The sequence below is a fragment of the Lactuca sativa genome, chromosome 8, assembly GCF_002870075.4.
Source record: "Lactuca sativa cultivar Salinas chromosome 8, Lsat_Salinas_v11, whole genome shotgun sequence".
NCBI lineage: Eukaryota > Viridiplantae > Streptophyta > Magnoliopsida > Asterales > Asteraceae > Lactuca > Lactuca sativa.
Genome location: NC_056630.2, coordinates 160,544,936 through 160,569,507, shown reverse-complemented (window position 1 = coordinate 160,569,507; position 24,572 = coordinate 160,544,936). Strand labels below are relative to the sequence as shown.

Here is a 24,572-nt window from a genome sequence, read left to right as displayed (position 1 = left end):
GGGTGCAATATCTTCAACTTTTGATCTTGAATCAGCTGTCAACGTATCACCGCTTTTTAGCTGCTCAAAACAATAAAAAAAATAAATTCACCATTTTCTAGGAAAATAGCATTAACAAGATTAAAAAAACTAACCATGGGTAATTAAGGCTTAGCATAAGCTACAAAATTTCCTTCACTGTTTAAAACTTTAGCCACCTATCTTGTACGTCTTGTTTCACTGTTAAAGCAAAACTCTATAAGAAAATATAAAACACAATAAAATTAAATAAATAAAAATAAAAACCTTCATGATTTCAGGATTCTTCCATGGCCCTTTATCAGATAAAGACAACCGCCTAGATCTGCACAAGTACACTTGCCACCCAAAAATTCAGGCAATTCACTGTAAAAAAGAATATGTTAATTGAAATATTTTTTAAACATCAACAATCTAAGTAGAGATCCAGAAAGGAGGAAAAGCAACAAGATGAAGTCAACAAACCATGGAGACATGATATTCTGGTCCATTATTTAAGGAGAAAGTGACAAATCCTTTGGATTCTTCTGCCTCTTCTGCATAATTTAATGGAAAACTATAAACGAATACAAAATCAACATAAGTTTGAATTAGTTATAGTGGATTGACCTAAGACTTGTTTAGACCAACAACGCTTAAGTTTACAACTACAAGAATGTACCCATTTGTCCATAAATCAACCACTATATCATGGGCCATGACCATGTGCCTGAACAACAAGTCTGCACACCACAAACAAGAAACCAAGTAAACAACTGAAGAATATAGTAATTATTAAAGAAAGAAGGATCAAAAGGTTACATGTATCATTTGTATGCTTCATTAATCATGTCAAGCACCAACAAATCATTCGTTTAATGCGGGACCAATGTCATGCTAATCATGCACAATCAATTTATCAAAATACGATCCAAATCCAATGGATCCTATGCCTATTCAACAATTTGTTGATTTCTATAGTTCATCTGATGTTTGAACATGCAAGCATTTTGTTCACATAGAATTACAAATGTGAATCAGATGCCCATCTTCCCAAGATTTTACATTATAGCTTTCTTCACAAAATCAGTAATTTGTAATTTCTTTACCTAATGAATTATATCTATAACATGGTAAGAAACTTGACTAATGCACAATTAGGATGAGTTTGACGAGTTTGTTACACCTGGACTAAGTAAAACAAATTGAAGAGAGAGAGAGAGAGAGAGAGAGAGAACTCACCAATTATGAATAAAGGGATATAGATATATTCAAAATGCACTCCCAATTCATGTAAGCATTTCATCGAACAGTCGTTGTGTACATTCTATTGAATGAGGGAGAAGATGAATTGTGTCCCTAGATGTTGATCATAAGAACATACATTCAACTGTCCATGTGACTTTCTTTCAAAATCTATGAAATTACAAGGGAAAAACTGATTGAGAGAGAGAGAGAGAGATAAAGAAAGAGACAGGAGGATGTGGGGAAGGAGGTGGCAGTGCTAGTCGGTGGAAGGAGACATGGGGACAAACATTGTCGTAAGTAATAAGTAAGGCTTTCGCCAGGACCATGAATTTTGATGAATTCTTCTCGGACTTTGTTGAAAACTTCATGAGTTGGGTATAGACAATGTTGATAGCCGAACTTGCCATTTTCCAGATCCTTGAAACTCTCAGCTCACAAAAAACCCTAAGTAGTAGAAATTGGATTTGGCAATGATGAATTGCAGATTGGGGAAGGTTTAGGGCTTACAGATGGTGGATGAGAATGACGGTGAAAGAATGGGAGAAATTGGTTTGCATCCGTTTATACGTGTAATGGTCTGCGTGTCTTGTATTGCCACTTCTATTTTTGGGTAAGTTACATTTTTACCCTTGTAGTTTGGTAAGTTAGGCGCTATAAATAAAAATTATACATAGTTAGTGACCACTTTTGTGGTCACTGAACTATTTTTCATTTTGTATTTTAATGACCATATAGTTTTGTCACAGTGATGTTTAGGTGGGTTTGAATAAAGAAGAGTACTCAGTGACCGCTATTTTTGGTCACTAAGCCTCTAAGACCATCTCCAACTCACCCCCATTTTTTCCCCCAAAAATGGAGTAAAAAATGAGGTAAATAGTGTTTCATCTCCAACCCTACTCTATTTTTTACCCCATTTTTAACCCCAAAAAGCATATTCCAAGTATATTCTATTATTTCAACTTAGATAGATTGTCAAACACACCCCTCTACTAATTTAGTTTTAACAAATAAAAACAAATTTAATATTTTTGATTAATTAATATAATTTATTATATTTCATAATATTATAAATATTAAACATTATATTTAAATTAAATCTAATAGATAAAATAAACTACTAATGTATAAATATATAAAATTAGGGACTAAACCCGACAACTGAAACTTCATCCCTATATTTGGAGATATGAATAGTATCACCCCATATATGGGGTCATACTATTCATATATCCAAATATGGGGGAGAAATGGGGTAGGGTTGGAGAAGAATGGAGGAGAAAATGAAGGAAAAAATGGCATTTGGGGGTAGGTTGGAATTATTTTCGGTCATCAAACTAGTTATGATATTAAAATATTATCTTTTTTTTCTATCGGTTAGTGACCGGTGAGCAACGACCATCATAGAATTGGTGTAGTATTACCAAAATTCAATGAAGACTTAATAAATGGTCACTGAATGATGATATTAATGACTGGAATTTAGGTGGTCACTAATAATTGGTCATTAAACTTGTATTGATTAGAAAACGATTAATTTTGTAAACCAGAATGATAATTACTGTCTAGCTCTAATAGACAATACATATTATTTTATGAAATAAATACCGATTGTGTAATGAGGATCATTATAGAGGTGATTTTCCACAGTTTGTGTTGTTCGGTTCTTCAATCGTTTAATTTGGCTTTTTTCAAGAAGGTTGGGCTGCGGATCTTTCACACTATTACGCTCGCAAGGTTGGATTTTAAATCTGATTTATATTTCTTGTATTTATATTCTTATAAATCACTTATCCATGATATTATAAAGCAGCCCAATAACCTCATAATTAATCAACTCAAAACCATGATGGAGATGCATGGAAGTTATTTGTAGTTCACAACTTAAGGCTCAAACTTGTCATTAATTCAGCACATCTCTTAAAAAGTTGATATATAATCCATTAGGATGATCAGATGGCATATGGGGTTGGTTTAGAATCATATGATCTTAGGCCTTATGGTATGCTCATCACGAGAAGGTTCGTGGTCTATATGGCCACTAACCACGGATGTGAACACCACCCCAAGGTTTTAGTGGTGGCTAGTGGTGGAATTATTTCGTTATCATATGTGGTGGGAAGAACGGAAGACCACGGCCAATAAAATTGCTTCTCTCTCTATTTCTCTCTATCTCTCTCTACCTTTCTCCACCTCTCTCTACAATTTAATTAATTAAAATATATATTTTTTTTATTTTAATAATCAAAAAATAAAAGACATATAATGGTGAGTATCCCAAGCTTTTAGTGGTAGTTAGTGGTGATGATGTGGCACCCACCACTATAGTGGTTACTAGTGGATATAACGGATGACCTTATAAAGAGTAAATTACATTTTTTTATTGAATCTTATGAAGCATTAAATGTGATTAGTTATTCGATACTTGTATCATGTATTTGTTAATTTCTGTACATAAATCTCTTTGATCACTTGCAAATGATATATATATAGGCAGATATATTCATGCGAGGATATTCTGGTTGGAATTCGAGGCAAGCTTGGGAAGTTGTGGAGCAAGTTTTTCCAAAGGTAATTTCTTCGGTTTAGTTGTCAACTTCAAAACAAATTCATATTATTATTTCCAATTATTTTTTTGAAAATAGCATTCTTCTTTTAATTTTTTTCTCATTTTTAGGATGATGCGGTAAAACCATCTCTGGTGATTGTTTATTTTGGAGGTAATAATTCAGTACTTTATGATCCAAATGTCCCAAGTTCTCATGTACCACTTGATGAATATGTTCAAAACATGAGGAACATTGCTACGCATCTACATGTAAATTTCACATAATATATTTTAATATTAACATCTAATTATATCTTTTACTAGTATTAATAGAAAGGCACATAGTATACATCCTTAAGTTAATTGATTTTATATTTTTAACACAACCCACTCTTTCTTACCAGAGCCTTTCAGAGACCACACGCCTAATATTTCTTACTGCCCCTTCGGTGAACGAGGAACAAATGACAGAAGTTCTGGGGTGATTATATATTACTATCATAAGTTTATTTTTTTTTAATCATTTAATATCCTTCTAATTATCAATTCTCGTTTGATCTTACAAATGTTCTTCTATAAAATTAGTATTGAGAATCGCAAAAACGAACAGTGCAAAATATACTCTGATGCTTGTCTAACCTTATGCAAAGAAATGAATATCAAGGCTATTGATCTTTTCACCTTAATTCAATAGCGATGTAACTGGTTGACAACCAGCTTTCTGTAAATATATATGCTTTATTTGTTCCTAAATTTTAATTTATATTTTCATTTATTAGTGTATGTATAGACAAGTATGTTGCTACTTCTTTTGTTATATCTTATGGTCTTCATAGGGACATGACCTAATATATATATATATATATATATATATATATATATATATATATATATATATATATATACACATATATACGGGTATTTCTTAATTATTTAATACAAGAAAAATGAGATATTCCCCATTAAGTCCCAAATTTTAACAAATCTGTGTTGCATTGCTTATTAGGTCGTGTTACATAGTTTATTAAATACAAACACTTGATATATTGTCTAATAATAGTGTTCATGATGACAGAGATGGGATACATTTTACAGCAGCTGCGAGTGCAACAGTGGCAAGTGAGATACGACTAGCAATTTTTCAAGCTGACTGGACACCAAGTTTGTGTTGGGACTTGTTGCCTACGGAGTTTGATGTCAGTGTTGCCGCCAATGTCGTAGGTTAAGATCTGTTTAGGTTTGTTGAGTAAAATGTGGAGTTTTTGTGATAAAAATAATTTGGTGTATGTTGTTGGTTTATGTTGTTTTATTCCCTATATATCGTTGGTTTATGTCTTTGCCTATGGAGTTTGCTGATTGGTTTTGATGGCAGTGCCATGAGGACCGACATGTTGATCTGTACTTTAAATTTGGCAAATAAAATCTGAGTTTGTGCGACAAAAGAAAGGCTTTTTGTATGTCGTTAGTTTATGTTGTTTTTATTCATAGAAAAATATGAGTTAAACTATATCTGCTAAGTAATATATGAGTTAATACTATTATGTAAAATAAAATATCCTCCAACATTTTAATCATAATTATCCTCCTATCTATTAAATGATAACATGTATCATATTTAATAAAATTAATTATATTTTAATACACTTGTCATCATCATGGTCGTCCTATTGATTTTGAGTGCCCTGTACGAAATATAAAATTAAATAACCCTTCAAATTTTTTTTAATATATAAGAAAATTTCATTAATAGTCTGATAAGTCAATAAATTAAAATTGAGCTAGAGAAAAAAATTATTGCATTTACTAACCAACAAAGAAAAAATAGAAATTAAATTTTTGTGTGTGACTTATGCTTAATAATAATAATAATAATACTTATTTGATGATGATAATAATAATAATAATAATAATAATAATAATAATAATAATAATAATAATAATACTTATTTGACTCGTAATTGAGTTTAATGTGAATTATGTTGAAGTGAAGAAAAAAACGACACTACGGTTAAGGGAAAATGACTTGTAAAGGTAACAAAGTATTAGACTTGTATAAAAAATACCATTGAACTTTTTTTTTGTACACATATCGGCAATCAACTATAGCTTTTGTACACATATGACCACTAAACTTCACATTTGCTCAAAAAATACCATTATATTACCGATAATAATAGGTCAGTAGCCACGTGGCATGTCATGTGGCTGCTGACGTGGATTTTACTGTTTATTATGTACACATTATACCATTAAACTATTTTTTGTACACATTATACCATTAAACTTTTTTTTTTGTACACATTTTACCATTAAACTTTTTTTGGTACACATTTTACCATTAATGTTATATAATTTCATGAAAAAAAAATATCATTTAAAAAATACATATAATTACATAAAAGTAGGTTTCCCATCACCTGATATGGATTTTACTGATTATCTAAATTTTAGTAAACTTATCATTATAAGTCATTTTCCTATCAATAAACAACGACATAATTTCAATGCACTTTTTTAATCATCAACCATAATCAAGAAGAGGGAGGATTATAATAAGGTAGCATGTACAAAATGTTCATGAGTTTATAAGTGTGCCTCAAACGTAGTTTCCTAAGAAAATGATTTATAAGAATATGTTTACTAGACATTAGCTAAAAAAATGAACAATTGAGTATTTCTTCGCCGTTCCAAATAAAAGTCTCAAGCTCAAAACTTGTGGGTTTCAATTGATGTATGACCAACATAAATTCACAATGTAGTTGTAAAAGAAATTCATTAGCATCATTGTAAAAAACAAACCGTTTCCCCCAAACCTTACAAAATCATCGAGTCACAATAAGTGATGGAAAACCCATTTTATGTAAAAATATGTATTTTTTGAAATGATATTTTTTGAATAATTTATATAAGATTAATGGTAAAATGTGTACAAAAAATTTAATGGTAAAATGTACACAAAAAAAGTTTAATGGTATAATGTGTACAAAAAATAGTTTAATGGTATAATATGTACATAATATACAATAAAATCCATGTCAGCAGCCACATGGCATGCCACGTGGCATGTTACGTGGCTGATGACCTACTATTACCGGTAACATAATGGTATTTTTTGAACAAAGGTGAAGTTTAATGGTCATATGTGTACAAAAGGTATAGTTGACTGGTGATATGTGTAAAAAAAAGTTCAATGGTATTTTTTGTACAAGTCTAATATTCGTTACCCTTACAAGTCATTTTCCCCTGCGGTTAATGAGCATCAATTGGCATAATGGAATTAACAAAGATGTAGAAGTGAAATTATTAGCAAAAAGATAAAGCATATGATAGATACAGATAGATTGGATCCTTTGTCTACTGGATTTTGAAAATATAAAAAGTGTACGGGCTAGGCAATTGATCTACCACAGATTTGTCGGATTAGTTGCACAAATATATATATATATATATATATATATATATATATATATATATATATATATATATATATATATATATATATATATATATATATATATATATATATATATATATATATATATACTAGATGTTTACCCGCGCCAAGCGATGGGTACCAATTGTTTTTTCCGAAATTAATTTTAAGCAGTGTAGTACATTGTTGTAATTGAGACAACATACACAATAGCAAATGGCAGGTGAAATAGCACCATAATTTACTCTTTCTACAGACTACAGTTGATTTCATCTCTATTCTTTTCTTGTCTTTTCTTTTTAAGTAGGTGATTCGGCTAGTATCCAAAATGTATAGCTGCAACTAAATAATCTAATTAATATAGTCAAATAATCAATATAATCATGTAACAAACTATTATAGTTAAATCCTTTAAATGATTGAAGTGCATTTAGCCAACAGCAAAACTCATTCATTATATATATATATATATATATATATATATATATATATATATATATATATATATATATATATATATATATATATATATATATATATTCTAATAATATAAAAAGAATGGCCCCACGCCTCACCCCTCCTGCCCTCTCCCTGCCTCTACACTTGCATGACAACGAGGTTACAAATCTCCAAATATATTGCAATGAAATAATAAAAAAAATCTAATAGCCTAGCACCACACCCAAAACATAGGACATCAAAGTACATTGTTATAACTGAGAAGATACTATAAATATTCGAATTAAATTAGTTTCCTATTCTTGTTTATTATAGCATTTTGCTTTCATTTCTTTCGCCAACGACATTGTACTTTTAGAATCAAGAGTATGATGTTTCTTGCAATTAGTCGGGAAAAAAACAAAAAAAAATATATAATGATGCTATATAAAACGGACGAATAAAAGTACCATGCTATCCATTGCTATTGCGGTTGATGATCCCACTCCATATCTTGGATAATAATACCTGCATCAAGCACCAAATTTTAAAATTCTTGTTTGCATCTAATATTGGCAACACAATAAGAAGATAATCATGTTAACAGTTATGAAAAAGAATGGTAGAATAGTTCTTCCATCAAAAGAACCATCAACTATTTTCACACTGATTAGCAATGGTTAAAATCTTAGAATAAAAAGTAACATATACAATTATAAATGCAGAAAATATTGTAGGAGATAATTCAGTTTTATGTGTCTAAGACCAGTCATAATATTTAATGCTTTGGCTGAAATATAAAGTACTATCAAACAAAAACAAGAAATTCGCAATCCAACAACAAAATTACTGGATCAATGAATAAATAAAATCCTAAAAAGTAGACTTACTGCTATCAAGGGGGCAACATGTTGCGGGGTTTGAAGCAACAACAAAACAATGGTGGTGATCGATTGTTCTAGGATTTTAGAAAACAGGAAAAGTAACCACAAGCAATTGTATCTCTCTAGAAAAACAAAAATAACAAGAAATGAAATAAAAGAAATATATATATATATATATATATATATATATATATATATATATATATATATATATATATATATATATATATATATATATATATATATATATATATATATATATATATATATATATATATATATATATATATATATATATATATATATATATATATATATATATATATATATATATATATATATATATATATATAACCCAAAACAATCAAAGAACAACAATTAATGTGATTAATAGACAAAATACACTATATTCATAACCACTTTCGGATTCAAGGATCTGCATCAGTCCCATCGGATTTACTTGCTTTTAAGAGTTTTTGAGTAAATGGGACTACATGAACCATCTTAGATCCTAATATTTTATAATAGAACCTGCATTTAAAAACAATGTAATCTTAGATATTGGGTAACAAAAACCAAATGTTTGAGTAAGGAAGAGTAAAAAGAGGAGAGATGGTCGAGATGTAACTACAAGAGTTAAAAAAAAAACCCAATAATAAGGTGAACTACAGGTCTTAAGAAGCTTACCCACAAATACAATGATATCTCAGTTCATATCAACCCATTTCAGGACCTATAAACACACATATACACATGGTTAGACATACACAAATATAGAGTAAGAGGGTCAACAGTGGTGGTATTTTAGAAAGATACAAACAGGGAAAATCATATAGCAGTAGTAACTCATTTCATATCTCCTTGTAGCTTTTCAAGTGAGAAGATACATATCCCTGAAGCCTTAAGCTTCCATAGTGCGAAAAGTTGAATGGTTCCAAATCAGAACTTAGATTTAGCTGTTTCCACTTGCGATTTCATCTCTAAAAAAACCACCACGTTATTTTTTTCCTTTCGATGCTACATAGGAGCGACCCATAACCTAGGATCCAAAATCCAACCTTAACTTTTCCAGCCGTCATAGTCTGAAGAAGAAGAAAGAGAAAGGAGAGAGAATATGAGGAAAGTCAGAGAGAGAAAGAGAAACTTTTGGAGAACGAATATAGAAATGGTGGTCCGGTGGTGCATTAGTGGTGTGATGACTGTGCACTGGTGTCGAAGGTAGTGTTTTTAGATTTTTCTTCATAGCTTGAGAGAGATTAGGTGGTACATGCATGAAATGAAAAGTGTTAAACAAATCGCCAATCTCCTTTTTTATTCAAAAATATGGAAGATATCTGTGAAAGAAAAAGAGATGGATCATGATAGATATATAAGAGAGAAACATTGGTGAAGAAAACCAAAAATCGAAACTATGAACCTATGAAACCAAAACTCAGACTATCCATGCTTATTCAGCAAAAACCCTTTAGAAAATAAGGGATGAATAGATTGCTTTGATTATCTGAAAGTCGTGATTCACTATCAAATTGAAGTATTTCGATAGTACAGATCGAACACTCAATTGGATGAAATTCAAAGAATGAAATCTGAGAATGTATGTGAAAATGTTCTTCCAGATGAACCAAAAAAATGATCAAAAAACGGATATATAATTCTTGTCTGAAAACTGTCAATAGACAGTTACAAACTGTCATAAAACTACCAAACATGTCATTAAACGGATCTCTGCCCCTTGGACCCCGCTAGGGGCTGCCTCCCCTGGGACCCCGCTCCCAGGGGCGCTACCCCCGGACCCTCGTTCGTTTAGGGGCTTCACCCCTAAATACCAATATACTTTGAATCTTGAAAAACTTGAACAAGCGTGCACTCCTACACCATCCTAACTTGTTCAATATTCAACAAAACCACTTTTGATCAACAAATTTAATCCTATTACATTTAAATAATATTGATGATATAAAATCACACATTTCCTTTTCTTTTACGCCCCTCTCCTAATGTTCGATCTAGTGTTTGAGGAGAAAATCGAAGGAATATGTTAGAGAAATAAAGATTTGAATCTTTATGAGGGATAATTGATTAGGGGTTTAAACAAATGAATGAAGAAGAAGTGCCTAAACTAACGTGTATTAAGATCAAGACCATAAACAAAGTATTTACCTGTTTTGCTCAATCTTTGGCAGCGACCAAGAAGAAGATCCTGACGTCTGGAGGGGGAATTTTATGGGTGATGCTAAAAATCAAACATTTCTTCGAGTGGTGCAGAAAGCGATGATGGTGGTCATTGGTGTCTAGATTTCTATCTAGGACCATGAAATAAAAACACACACACAAACAGTTAAAGAGAGATAGAGACCTCAATGGCGGTTTAGATCTAGCAGTGATGGAAGAGTTGCAGTGGTGAATGAAGCCCTAAATAATGTCACACAACCTTAACTCGTTAAAGAAAACTCTATAATCAACACGTGAAGAAAAATAATGAATTTTTGTAGAAAACACATACCTAGCCAACCAATTAAGAAATAATAGAGATAGTTGATGCAATATAAATCAAATTTAATGTCGACCGATTCAATCAGGTTAGGATGACCGATTCAGGGGGGGAGATGATTTCATTTAGTTATAGTGGCTATGAGCGAATTATAATAGGAGTTACGACCGATTCAATTGGCAGAATCTGAGGAAGGCCGGTTCTTCTTTGACAAGTTCAAGCCAAATCCTATTCAAAATGTATGTAATTCAATAACATTTTAACCGGATAAGATTTGGTATTTTTTTTCATGCATAAGTTGATTGTAAATAGCATAATAAAGATTGTACCTCTTAAAATTTAGTATTTGAGGCTAAATGTTTATTAAGGTGTGTGTGTGTGTGTGTGTGTATATATATATATATATATATATATATATATATATATATATATATATATATATATATATATATATATATATATATATCACTAAAACTCAGGCATTATTTTTTTCCGGGCCGTATGCAGTTGCACACTTTGCACCCCTCAGTGTCGTCCCTAGTCACCATTTAATATGGATAGAATGATATGTAGGAAAAAATATAGGAAAATATTTAATTTCTCTACTATCACATATAAAATTAAAAATAAGTATATTCGCGTCATGAAAACATGTCAATCACGAATTCGACACAATATAAATACATAAAGAGAAAAAAAAAACGAATATACCGTTGTTCTCGATTTTTCGTCATCTTTCCATAGAGATCCATGTTGATATATAAAAATCGATTTTTTTTTTGAAAAAAGCTCACTTTATTTTGTTAGTTTTTTCAATATTTAAGTTTATTTTTATAAAAAAAAACTAATTATACCAAAAAAAAAATTGTACTCTATTAATAAACATCAACACCAACAAAAAAAAGTCTCGAGCAGTGTAGATTCTGTAACACCGTAAATTTCAAAATAATTTTTCGAATAATATAAAAACATATTCATTTAATTTTCATAAACATCAATGTTTAAAACTCCAATCCATGTCATACAAAGAATCCCAAGATCACATATCATAAAAATCCCATGTGCGTGTACTGATCAAGCCGGCGCCTTCCCACGGTCATCACTAGTACCTGAAACAAATAACACCAACACTGTAAGCATAAAGCTTAGTGAGTTCCCCAAAATACCACGCATAACACATATTAGCCACTTGAGGCTATAACTCTGTGGGTCCGTAGACCCTACTCTGTGAACCCTCTGGTTCTAACTCTGGGAACCTTCCGGTTCCAACTCTATAAACATGCACAACATAAATCACATAGAAATAATGCAGTACAACACATAACATACATATAGCATACAAATACTCTGTCACATAACTTTGATTACCTACTCAAGGTAAAGTATAGTGAGAAGACTCACCTCGCGTATCTCGATAACTCGCAATCCCCGAAATCACTCGCGCTCGATCCTCCGAGCTATAATCCTCCTATAACACAATATATCTCTAATTAACACTTTCACAACTAAGGTTGACTACCCCTATCAAGTCAACACTGGTCAACGGTCAACTTTGACCGGACTCGGCAGCGAGTCTATACGTGTTCACTGACTCCCTAGAATCCTCCCTTGACACGTCGAGTGCTTCCCTGACAAGACGAGTTCCACCTGGCATGAATCGCGGGGCCACCACGACTCAACTCGCCAATTCTCAAGAACAACTCGGCGAGTTCAGGCTTGACTCAGCCCCCTAATGACTCTCCCTGACTCACTGGGTCAACCCCCAACCCGACGAATCCACTCGATGAACACTTTACGTGAAACCCCAACCCTACTCACCGAGTCTCAAGAACAACTCGGCGAGTTCATGCCATGCACAAACTCTATTGACCTTCTGAGGTCAGATCTGCTTTCCCAAACCATGGATCTAGCCTCCCCAAGCATGAATGTCACGTAAAGTTTGGAACTTGATGCTTGTATAAACCCCACAAGGCATCAAAAGATGATTTGGTCCCAAAAAAGACCACCTAGGTCTAATAACTCCATAATAAACCAAAAAGCCCCAAGGGTTAAGGTCTCTGTACCTCTTTGAGTCCAGATCCAAGGCACAAACTCGAAGAGGGACCATTTGCTTCACATAATCACTCTTCAAAGGGATTATAAAACCCTAACTCTAAAGATCAACCCTAAAACTGAAGGAGATTCGAATCATTACCTCAAAATGAAGCCTCTAGACTCTGGATCTGCTAGAATCTCACCTCCTCCTTGCTCTTGCCACCTTCTTCTTGCTAAACAAGGAATACAAAGGCCCAAAAGTGACTTCTTCTCTCCCAAAACGAATTAGCTCTCTTAGGGTTCTCTCAAGGGACTGGTAGCCGCAATGTGAGGCTATAAGTTCCCTTAAATAGGCTCCAAACCCGGGGATTTAGGGTTTCATTAAACAGCATGGACTCGCCGAGTCCAGGCGCGAACCCGCGTCCAAACCGCGATCCTACTCGGCGAGTCTGAGCTCCAACTCGCCGAGTATCCTCACAAAATACCAAAACTATAAGAATGAATAATACCTGGGAATCCGGGCTGTTACAACTCTCCCCCACTAGAACTAGACTTCGTCCTCAAAGTCTCGCTCTGCAAATAACTCCGGATGCTACTCGCGCATCTCATGCTCCGGCTCCCAAGTCATCTCGGACCCCTTCCGAAGCTGCCACTGAACCAAAACTAAGGGTACCTCCTTGTTCCTCAGAACCTTGATTTTCCGATCCCTGATTGCCACTGGTCTCTCTGCATAATTCAGGCTCGCATCCACCTGAAGATCCTCCAATGGAACCACTGCCGACTCATCGGCTATACACTTTCGCAATTCCGACACATGGAAAGTGTCGTGAATCTGCCCCAACTCTGCTGGAAAATCCAAACGATAGGCTACCCGGCCTACCCTCGCGATCACTCGGAATGGACCAATATATCGGGGCCCCAACTTGCTCCTCTTCCTGAATCGAATCACTCTTTTCCAAGGGAAGACCTTCAGGAGTACAAGGTTGCCGACCTAAAACTCAAGCTCGGACCGACGTCTGTATGCATGGCTCTTCTGACGACTCTGAGCGGTCAACAACCTCTGCCTGACCTGCTGGATCTGCTCTGTCGTCTGAAGCACGATCTCCGTACTGGCCATCACATGTTGTCCAACCTCTCCCCAACAAATGGGGGTCCGACACCTCCTCCTATATAACAGCTCAAAGGGTGGCATACCAATGCTCGAATGATGGCTGTTGTTGTAGGAAAACTCCGCCAAGGGCAAATACGTATCCCAACTTCCCCCGAAATCCAACACACATGCCCGGAGCATGTCCTCGAGCGTCTGAATCGTCCGTTCACTCTGTCCGTCTGTCTGGGGGTGATATGCGGTACTAAAATGCAGCCTAGTACCCAACTCCTCATGAAACTTCTTCCAGAATCTGGAAGTGAATCGCACATCACGGTCTGAAACAATCGAGATCGGCACCCCATGCCGAGATACCACTTCCCTCACGTACACTTCTGCCAATATCTATGCTGAAGAACTCTCGCTGATAGCAAGAAAGTGAGTGCTCTTTGTCAACCTGTCCACAATCACCCAAATTGCATCAACTCCCCTGGCAGTCCTTGGCAATTTGGTGATAAAATCCATGGTGATCTGTTCCCACTTCCATTCGGGAACCTCCAACCACTGCAACTTACCATGCGGCCTCTGGTGCTCGGCCTTAACCCTACGGCAGGTCAAGCACCTCTCAACAAACCACGCAACATCCCTCTTCATATAGGGCCACCAATACTCTTTCCTCAGGTCCAAATACATCTTAGTGGCCCCAGGATGGATAGAAAACTTCGACCGATGAGCCTCTTCCATCAAAATGGCACGCGTTCCTCCCACAAACGGCGCCCAGATATGCCCCTGAAATGTCATAAGCCCCCGACCATCGGTAACGAACTCTGAAACCAAACCAATAATCCGCTTTTTCTTCTGCATCTCAGGTTGCCTAGCCTCGGCCTGTGCCCCACGAATGGCGTCCAACATTGGAGCTATCACGGTCAATCTCAAACATACCTCCCGCAGGGGGGTGCTCTCCTCCCTGCGGCTCAGTGCATCGGCTACAACATTAGCCTTGCCTGGGTGGTACAGGATCTCACAATCATAATCCTTGACCACATCCAACCACCTTCTCTGTCGCATATTTAGGTTGGGCTGATCCATCAAATACTTCAAACTCTTATGGTCCGTGTATATCGTACATCGAACCCCATACAGGTAGTGACGCCAAATCTTGAGGGCGAACACCACTGCCCCCAACTCTAGATCATGGGTGGGATATCTCATCTCATGAGGCTTCAGCTGCCTCGATGCATATGCTATCACATGCCCTCTCTGCATCAGCACCGCTCCCAACCCCAAAATCGATGCATCACAGTATACCACAAAGTCCTCCATCCCCTCCGGGAGGGCTAACATCGGGGCTTCGCATAACCTTTGACGAAGCGTCTCAAAGGAGGCCTGCTACTCGGGGCCCTATGAAAAAGAGACACCCTTCCGAGTCAACCTGGTGAGTGGCACTGCGATCTTAGAGAAATCCTTGATAAATCTCCGATAATAACCTGCCAACCCTAAGAAACTCCTGATCTCGGAGGGTGACCTCGGCACCTCCCAAATCATTACTGCCTCAACTTTGGCCGGGTCGACCAATATCCCTTTCTGGTTAACGAGATGCCCTAGGAACTGGACCTCTCGCAACCAGAAATCACACTTGGAGAATTTGGCATAAAGCCTCTCCGATCTCAGAACTCCGAGAACCTCCCTCAAATGCTCCTCATGCTGCTCTCTAGATCTCGAATATACCAAAATGTCGTCGATAAATACAATCACCGACCGATCCAGCATCGTCCTGCACACTCGGTTCATGAGATCCATGAACGCTGTCGGGGCATTGGTGAGCCCGAAAGGCATCACCAGAAACTCGTAATGCCCATAACGCGTCCTGAACGCTGTCTTCTGGACGTCCTCATCTCGCACCCTCACCTGATGATATCCAGACCTCAAATCGATCTTGGAGAACCAAGATGCTCCCTGCAACTGATCGAACAAATCGTCGATCCTCGGCAACGGGTAACGGTTCTTGACCGCCAGCTTGTTCAACTCCCGGTAATCAATGCACATCCGGTGTGAACCATCCTTCTTCTTGACAAACAGGATAGGCGCTCCCCACGGTGAGCTGCTCGGCCGAATAAACCCCTTCCCCAGCAGCTCCTGAAGCTGCGAGGATAACTCTTGCATCTCTGGAGGTGAAAGGCGATAAGGTACCTTAGCGATAAGCGCGGCCCTCGACACCAAATCGATACTGAACTCCACTTGCCTCACAGGAGGCACACCCGGAAACTCCTCAGGAAATACATCCAGGAACTCACGTACTACCGGAACCTCCTCAACTGACCTCGGTCTCTCGGAATCCACCCGCGTATCCGTCACATACGCCACAAAACCCTTACAGCCCTGCCGTAGACACTGCCTCGCCCTAGCGGCCGAACTAAACGCTGATCCAGAACGTGTACCCTCGCCGTACACCGCAAGAACTCCCCCACTAGGGTCTCGTATGGTCACCAGCTGTCGCTCGCAGTCGATAACTGCACCAAATCTGCTCAACCAATCCATGCCCACAATGACACAGACATCACCCATCACAATAGGAACCAGATCAATCGGGAACTCAACACCGAAAATCTCGACTACGCACCCTCGGAGAATCTCCGTGGAATATATCACCCTCTCGTCAGCTATGGAAACTCTCAGAGGCCGACTCAACGCCTCACGACTAACACTGATATGCTGACTAAAAGCCAAAGATACAAAAGCCCGACTCGCACCCGAGTCAAATAACACCAAGGCAGGTACAGAATTCACAAGAAAAGTACCTACGCATAACATAATATAAGCATAATATCTCAACATCAAAATAAATACAAGAAAGAATACATACCAGCCACGACATCGGGCACTGCACGGACCTCCTCCGCGGTCAACTGAAAAGCTCTCCCTCGTGCCCTCGACGCCTCGGCCTTCACTGGCCGACTCTCGGTAGCTCTGATGGTGGCAGGGGCAGATCCCTGAGGTGCTCCCTGAGATGATCCTTGCAATTGCGGACACTCTGCCTTCCGGTGTCTGGTCTGGTTACAGTGGAAACACACCGCAAACCCCTTGGGGTAGTCCTTGGCCATATGCCCCTCCTTGCCACACTTGTAGCAAGATCCCGCTCTACAGACTCCATCATGACCCTTGCCACACTTCCCCCAAGTGCGGCCCTTCTGGCTCCCTGGTTTGGAATCAGCGGGCTTGGCCCGCTTGGTTGCCGGCTGAGACTGCGCCGGTCGCCGATCCCTCCCCTGAGACTCCGCCTCCTCCTTGGCCTGAGTCTCTAGCTCAATCTCCCTCTTCCAGGCATTTGCCTGAAGCTCGGAAAATGTCCGGTACGAGGAGTTCGCCGCGAACACCCGAATGTCTCACCTCAAGATACTCAAATATCGGCTCATACGTGCCTGCTCAGTGGACACGTGCTCAGGGCAGAACATCGCCCTCTCATGGAACATCCTGGTAATCACCGTAACAGACTCAGTACCCTGCTTGAGGGTCAGAAACTCCTGGACCAAACGCTCCCTCTCCACCTGGGGAACGTACTCATCTCGGAACATGGCAGTGAACCTCTCCCAGGTCACTGCCGCAAGCTCAGCAGGCGTAAAGTGCGCCGTCATAAACTTCCACCAGTCCTTCGCTCCCAAGCGAAGCTGGTTCAGCGCGAACCGAACCTTCAAATGCTCAGGAGATAAGCAAGTGAAGAAACACCCCTCTATGTCAGAAATCCATCTCATAGCCGCCACCGGATCCTAGGTCCCATCAAACTCTAGCGGTTTTGTGTTGCTGAACTCTCGGAACAGCAACGCATCACCACCCTGCAGCCTCGCGGCAGCAATAGCTGCGGTGGCCGCTGCAACAGCAGCCTCAGAAAGAGCGGCATAACACTCATCGAAGGTCTCAATCAACGTGGTCTTAATAGACCTGAACATCTCTGGTATCTCTGCCCTGATGGCTACAGCCACCTCCTCATGGATAATCCGGCGGATCTCCTCATCATTGGCCCCACTGCTCTCAGGCATCAGACGTGTCCTCACCATGATCAACCTCTGAAATACAACATACGATAAATTAGAATCCATTCGAGCATACTCACACTCGACAACTCATTCCTCCTTGATCCTTGGCATTCCAAAGAATCCTACTTGGGTTGTACAACGCTCCGGTGCTTTCAGTAGTACGGGCCCAATACTACTGTCCGCACCGTATCAGAATACACCCCAAGTCCTCCTCTTCGGATACCAAATTCCAAGTACTCTATCATGCATAATCCACTCTCTAACAGATCTCTCATAAGCCCCTCGCTGCTACCTACTCACTCTCAAGCATCTCATAGCAGCTCACCTCTCCCTAGGCTAAGGCATCACAAATCAGGCCACTCTAGTCCTAATAGGAGTACCTAGCCTACTCTAGCATGAGAATACATCATATCAATATCAATATCACATAACATGAGGGTATTTTGGGAAATCACCGTTCGGGCGCAGACTGATCGTACACACAACTCTACTCTGCGTTCTTCCAAAAATCTTTTACTCTTTTTGAAAATACTTCTCAAATCCTCAATTTGAGTTCAAATACGCCCGAAGGTGTACTCAAATCCTTCAGACCAAGGCTCTGATACCAACTTGTAACACCGTAAATTTCAAAATAATTTTTCGCATAATATAAAAACATATTCATTTAATTTTCATAAACATCAATGTTTAAAACTCCAATCCATGTCATACAAAGAATCCCAAGATCACATATCATAAAAATCCCATATGCGTGTACTGATCAAGCCGGCGCCTTCCCACGGTCATCACTAGTACCTGAAACAAATAACACCAACACTGTAAGCATAAAGCTTAGTGAGTTCCCCAAGATACCACGCATAACACATATTAGCCACTCGAGGCTATAACTCTGTGGGTCCGTAGACCCTACTTTGTGAACCCTCTGGTTCTAACTATGGGAACCTTCCGGTTCTAACTCTATAAACATGCACAACATAAATCACATAGAAAAAATGCAGTACAACACATAACATACATATAGCATACAAATACTCTGTCACATAACTCTGATTACCTACTCAAGGTAAAGTATAGTGAGAAGACTCACCTCGCGTATCTCGATAACTCGCAAATCCTGAAAATCACTCGTGCTCGATCCTCCGAGCTAAAATCCTCCTATAACACAATATATCTCTAATTAACACTTTCACAACTAAGGTTGACTACCCCTATCAAGTCAACACTGGTCAACTCTGGTCAACGGTCAACGACCAACTTTGACCGGACTCGGCGAGTGCACTAGAGCGACTCGGCGAGTCTATACGTGTTCACTGACTCCCTAGAATCCTCCCTTGACACGTCGAGTACTTCCCTGACTCGACGAGTTCCACCTGGCATGAATCGCGGGGCCACCACGACTCAACTCGCCGAGTCTCAAGAACAACTCGGCAAGTTCAGGCTTGACTCAGCCCCCTAATGACTCTCCCCTGACTCACTGGGTCAACCCCCAACCCGGCGAGTCCACTCGATGAACACTTTACGTGAAACCCCAACCCTACTCGCCGAGTCTCAAGAACAACTCGGCGAGTTCATGCCATGCACAAACTCTATTGACCTTCTGAGGTCAGATCTCCTTTCCCAAACCATAGATCTAGCCTCCCCAAGCATGAATGTCACGTAAAGTTTGGAACTTGATGCTTGTATAAACCCCACATGGCATCAAAAGATGATTTGGTCCCAAAAAAGACCACCTAGGTCTAATAACTCCATAATAACCCAAAAAGCCCCGAGGGTTAAGGTCTCTGGACCTCTTTGAGTCCAGATCCAAGGCACAAACTCGAAGAGGGACCATTTGCTTCACATAATCACTCTTCCAAGGGATTATAAAACCCTAACTCTAAAGATCAACCCTAAAACTAAAGGAGATTCGAATCATTACCTCAAAATGAAGCCTTTGGACTCTGGATCTTCTAGAATCTCACCTCCTCCTTGCTCTTGCCACCTTCTTCTTGCTAAACAAGGAATACAAAGGCCCAAAAGTGACTTCTTCTCTCCCAAAACGAATTAGCTCTCTTAGGGTTCTCTTAAGGGACTGGTAGCCGCAATGGGAGGCTATAAGTGCCCTTAAATAGACTCCAAACCCGGGGATTTAGGGTTTCATTAAACAGCGTGGACTCGCCGAGTCCAGGCACGAACCCGCGTCCACACCGCGATCCTACTCGGCGAGTCTGAGCTCCAACTCACCAAGTATCCTCACAAAATACCTAAAATATAAGAATGAATAATACCTGGGAATTCGGGCTATTACAGATTCACACTGTGAATCTAAACTGTAAATATTTCATATTTTAACATTGACAATGTGAAAATTTTCGATCAATTTTGATTCACATTGTGAATCTGACTTACTATTATGTACATTGTGAATCTAACAATGTTCACAATGTGAATCTGAACAGGTTCACGATATGAATCTGAACAGATTCACAATAATAATCTGAACTAAAATATCGTTTTTTTAACATGAATACGAATCTATGTTTCAAAAGTATCAAAAAGTATGAATTTTGATATATTTATTAATTTTTTTCTATAAAAAATAGACATTAACTATTCAACAAATGAAGTGGGTTTTAAAAAAAAAATCGTTTTGATATATCATCATTGATCTCTATGGAAAGATGACGAAAAATCGTGAACAACGATATATTCAGCTTTTTTTTTTTTGATTAAAAACATGACCTAAAAATTTTTTTAACAAAAAAAAGAAATTAGGTTTTGTTATAATCTAGTGCATGTGCGTCTATTGAACTTTTCCATATATATATATATATATATATATATATATATATATATATATATATATATATATATATATATATATATATATATATATATATATATATATATATATATATATATATATATATATATATATAGGGATAAGATCCGTTAAGTTTGATCTAACACTCTACCTTTAGTTCTGGGGTTGTCGGGAAACTATGAGTTCTCAACGGATCTTATCCATATATATATATATATATATATATATATATATATATATATATATATATATATATATATATATATATATATATATATATATATAGTTTCCCGACAACCCCAGAACTAAAGGTAGAGCGTTAGATCAAACTTAACTCATTAATGGCATAATTGTCATTTTACCAATCTCATTTAATGTTTAGTTTTTTATGTTATTAGAAATCACAATAAAAAAGTCTAAAAATTAACATAATAAATCAAATTTCCGGATTTTTTTTATAAAAATAATAACTTTCAATTTTTTAAAAATGCAGATTTTTTAATTTATTTTAGAAAATATGTATTTAAAACAAAAATACTGAAGAAAAATATTTCAAAAAAATGCAATTTTTTATAAATAGGAATTTGTAAAAATTAGTAATTTAAACAAAAAACACTATAGTATTTAAAAAATGTAATATTCTTATAAACAAAATCAACGTTTGAGATGCATTATATGCATATTTTTTTCAAGTGCATATACACATACTTCCTATAATATAATATGCGTAAGTAAATCATAAAAAACTCATTCTTATTTACTAATTCATAAACACAAAAGTAAAAGTATTTTATTCAATACAAAATAAAATATAGAAAACTAAAAATGCTACAAAATTTCAAAGCGTTTCCATGTCTTCGTGTCAAGATTTCCCTATTTTACTTCAATTTATTACTTTTCACATCTTCAATATTTTCCACAAATTCTTTCAAATCTACAAGAAAAATAAAAAAAAATCGATTAACGCAACAACACTCACAAAAATGCATATGTATATATCAAGTAAGATCCACATGTGATTATATAATGTGATATTCACATATAATTGTATCTTTTAAGATTTAAATGTGAAATTTGCAACAAAATTTTAAAAAATAATTAACGAAAAACACTTTCACAAAATACATGTTTGCATATAGACAGTATTCATATAAAATTCACTTGTGACTTACATGTGAATCACATGCAATTCATGCGTGATTCACATTTGATTTACATGTGAATCTCACGTAATCCGTATTTGATTCACTTGTGAATTATATGTAATTCATATGCAAATTACATATGATTTACTTGTGAATAACACATTATTTGTATGTGATTTACTAGTGATTACACGTGAATCACATATAATTCATATGTGATTTTTTGATTTACATGTGATTCGTATGCAAATTACATGTGAATAACATGTAATTCATATGTGATTTACTACTGATTTACATACGATATATGAAAATTACATGTGAATCACATGTAATTGATATATGATTTACTAGTGATTTACATGTGAATCACATGTTATTCATATGTGATTTGGTGATTTACGTGTAAATTACATGTGATTCATATGCAAATTACATGTGAATCGCATGTAATTCATATGTGATTTACTAGTGATTTACATATGAATCACATGTAATTCAAATGTTCAAAAGTTCTTATGCTATGAATATATTATTTACTATTCACATGGATATATCAAGTTATTCATATGTGAATTACATGTAATTCATATTAGAATTAGATTTGATTCATATGTGAATTATATATGATTTTTATCAATCAAACATTTTAATGTCACTAACCCTCTAGGTTACTACTATTGAGGAATTACATATGATTCAAGAACAATAATTATTCAATTAAAAGGAAAAAAATTTAAGTTTTTATAATTCTTTTTAAAGAAATTAATATTTTAGTAAACTTTAAAATTACCTGCATCTTGGCTTTGAATCCAGTTTGACCAACTTGTTATATATTTTTGGTCTACACCACGAGGTGCACCACTTAAGCTGCAAAATGAAGCTAAATATCAAAACCAACACTACTAATCCTTTACAGTATAATGATATAAACATACCAAGATTGTATAAAGGAAAGAACTTGAGAGCCTCAGGAAGAATAAGTTGTCCAAATGATGAAACAGTTGCACAAAATTTCCTATAATAATGAAGAATGTTGATACTAAGATCTGTCACTCGATCCCTCACTTGTAATAAAGTCGTAATAGGGATTTCATTTTAAGCTAAAAATATATGACACAAATAACATTTTTTGAATTACAACACTAATTTACTTGTTGAGGTCGAATTTACGGTCTCCACTTGAAGACCTTGGAATGACCAGGTACGACTTTTATATATAATTTTACCAATATTTTGTATTTAAATTTGCTTAGACATTAAACGGAAGACCAAAATATAACAGATAACAGTTTGAAGTATGGAAGAGGGAGAGAATTGGAACCTCAAAATCATATTTTAATCTTTTGATTGAAATAACTCAAAAAATTGTTGTAAATATCTTAAGTGGTTCTGACTTACATACGTATTTGGATCACCGAACCTAAAACAAAAACATATAAGTAAGAGGTGGAAAAGAAGGAGAAGGTTGGGATTGAGGATTGATACCTATCGATGGGAGAAAAAAACCTTCTAATGGTTGAAGTTGTTGATAAGAAATCTTAAATCAACCCTAATTTAAGCCAAATCATTCAATCAGTCAATTTTCAAATCAATTTTAAAATCAAACACCGATTTAAACAGTAATATTTCATCTTCATCTGTTCTTGAAATGGAAATCGACATATTTAAATTTGCTTAGACATTAAACGGAAGATTAAAATATAGAAGATAACAGTTTGAAGTAAGGAAGAGGGAGAGAATTGGAACCTCAAAATCATATTTTTAATCTTTTGATTGAAATAACTCAAAATATTGTTGTGGATATCTTAAGTGGTTCTGACTTACATATGCATTTGGTTCACCGAACGTAAACCGAAAACATATAAGAAAGAGGTGGAAAAAGAGGAGAAGATTGGGATTGAGGATTGATATCTATCGATGGGAGAAAAAAAACCTTCTGCTGGTTGAAGTTGTTGATAAGAAATCTTAAATCAACCCTAATTTAAGCAAGTTCATTCAATTAGTCGATTTTCAAATCAGTTTTAAAATCAAACACCGATTTAAACAATAATATTTCATCTTCATCTGTTCTTGAATTGGAAATCGACATATTTCTGTTTTCATACCAAGTTCATTCATTCAGTAAAGATTTTCAAATCAATTGTGAATGATGAGAAAGTGAAATTGAGAAACCAGTCGATTGTAACAAAAATAGAACAAGGAAGGAGTTGATTCTGTTTAATGACGAATACGAATTGAATATTGACTAAAAACAGTGATAAAATCTCAAACTCGGTTTTTAATGGTAAATAAAGTAACGATCATGGAAGAGAAACACAAATTATGTAACATCCCGAAATATCAAGAGTAGAGTTGAAGGGCTAAAAGAGTAAGTTGTGAAAGAGTGACTCGGCGAGTCCATGGATGGACTCGGCGAGTAGAGTCGCGACTGGG

General features: G+C 36.2%; 2 pseudogenes; one reads left to right on the top strand and one right to left on the bottom strand.

Moving 5' to 3' along the window:
- LOC122195430 (protein MANNAN SYNTHESIS-RELATED 2-like) overlaps positions 1-717 on the bottom strand; it is a 1,540-nt pseudogene extending 823 nt beyond the window's left edge.
- A 1,037-nt stretch (positions 718-1,754) lies between these two features.
- On the top strand, positions 1,755-4,484 carry LOC111897566 (GDSL esterase/lipase WDL1-like; annotated as a pseudogene).
- The last annotated feature ends 20,088 nt before the right edge of the window (positions 4,485-24,572 follow it).